The following is a 2,269-nucleotide window of genomic DNA, read 5'->3' on the forward strand; positions in this document are numbered from 1 at the left end:
GTTGTACCTTTTATATCAGTGCGCCGCGTTGCTGCTGCGGCTGCTGCTGCTGCACTGCTCGTGTTCCGTTCGTTTTGAGGGCGCGTGGCGGCGCGAGGAGACCACATAAGAAGCAGCAAGGATAGCCATGATGGGGTAGTAAATTCTTGTTGCTGTTGGAAGGTTCAAAAGCCAGCGCCGATAACGGCAGCAGCAGCAGAAGCAGTGTTGGTATCATACAGCTGCTGTTTCATATTGTACACTGTAAAAGGCGGATCTAGTGGAGAGAAATTGGAAGTTTAAAATCGAGCTTTTCCTGTGTCTGGTTGAAGAACACCAAAATAGTCCCACAAATCGGACAGCGGGTTTACTTCCCCCGCAAAGCAACGAGCATTCGGGAAAATTTTGCGTGGTTATGCTGTGTAGTTATTGGCAAATTAAGATATTTTTTCGTATCCAGTATCAATAGAAACAAAAAAAGTGCAATGTGTAAAACTGTTTTCAGTTTATTTATTTTTTGTTCCACAATAATTCATTACGATAATATAAAATATTCAGCAATTAACTGCAACCTGATACTGGTACTATAATTTACAGTAGAACCGAATAAAACATTCCCTTTTTACGATATAAAACTTTGATGCTCTTGAAAGGAATTTTATAAGTAGTTGTAATAATTATTGTATGTTATTGAAACTTCTCTGAAATCAGATCAATTTTTTTGGAAAATTTGTCCTTTAAAAGCGTTTTTCTATGACTCTGGGTTTTATTATTTCGTTGTTGTTATCCGGGAAAACAGATTGGATTTCCTTAATGATTTCCTTAAGGCATATTATTCATTTCTTTATAAACCTGATCTGTTAAGAATACCGTTTTATTACAATCATGACTTCGCTGCGTTCATATGTTTGCCCATACTCAAACAACTTTTTCTTTTGTGTGAAACAAAAACTGAAGAATTTGCACCGAATGCGATAAACCACACAAGGATAATTGGGTTAAAGTTAAAGCGTTTGAAAGCGGTACTTCGGGAGTGGCAGCTGTCGAATTTTTCAGCAACATAGCATTGTGTTGTATCAGCCCTAGGTTGGATAAAAAAAAAATATTTAATCTGTCGGAATTGACGTTTTCCGTCGTTATGAATAAATATTGGCAGTCATACTCAACCACCCAATTTCTATTGTGCCATGCAAAATCGGAAGCATACTTTACTCTTTTCCTATGAAATTATCGAGAAAAAAAAAACTCATAACCACTCATTCGAAGCATGCAGCAATCTCAAATTCCAAACCCCACACGCTTTAAAACCGAACACGAAGTCATTAGATTAGACCAAACCCAGTTTCGCAAATAAGTTATGCACCAAACTGTTTCATAAATTTTCAATTTGGCTCATACAATCAGTTCTACCGGAGGCTTCTTGTTGCCCGGGCTCACATTCGAGCGGCGCCGTTTTCATCCCGTTCGTTCGTTACGGCCAGGTGGGTCGAACACCGGGCGGGCATCGTTTCTTCTTCCACCACAATCCGGTAATGGTTGAAAAGTCGGAAATAAAGAAATTTATCATCACAATAAAAGCTGCTTTTCGTTTATCCGCAAACTTGCCAACCCGACGCGACGGTGAGGACGGGTTGTGGCTTGGTTGCCGGGTGGCGTAAGTTAAACAAATACGTCATATTGTTAGCTGGGAAGGAGCAACAATTGGCTCCGGATTCATTCATTCGGATTCAACCGGGCATGGTCGTGTAATCATAGGCGCTGCCGTTGTTGTTAGCAAAACTTTCAGTTCCCATCGTGAATAGCGTCAAGCATTTCGTTTTCATATTTTTGCAATATCCATGCCGCGGATGTGTGCGAAAGGTTGTCCACTCATCGTAATAATCGTTCGGACTTTTCCTATCCAGTAAACATCCAGTCACGTTCGTACCGGCTGTGGCAAGTGTTGAAATGAAGTCCTACACTTGTTTTCGATATGTGATGAATGTTCACAGATAATCGTTCCCTGCTTGCCTGACACGTTCCAACCCTAAATAATCAATTTTGGGCAGAAGCGCTGAGATTAGACTGGGCATTTTCCGGTGTTTTTTCATTTCGTGTTTTGGAGTCGTCATCCGATGAGCACGTGATCGTTATAAAAACTGAGGCTAGTGAAAAATAAAACGAGGAACCACGGAATTCAAAACTTTTAAAACCTCATATTTTGATCAATTATTATACCACCTATACTGCCGCTCATGGTAAGTCCGTCCCAATTGCATTTTCTTCAATTTTGAGTTTATTTATGGAATCA

This window comes from Wyeomyia smithii, chromosome 1 (assembly GCF_029784165.1).
Source record: "Wyeomyia smithii strain HCP4-BCI-WySm-NY-G18 chromosome 1, ASM2978416v1, whole genome shotgun sequence".
NCBI lineage: Eukaryota > Metazoa > Arthropoda > Insecta > Diptera > Culicidae > Wyeomyia > Wyeomyia smithii.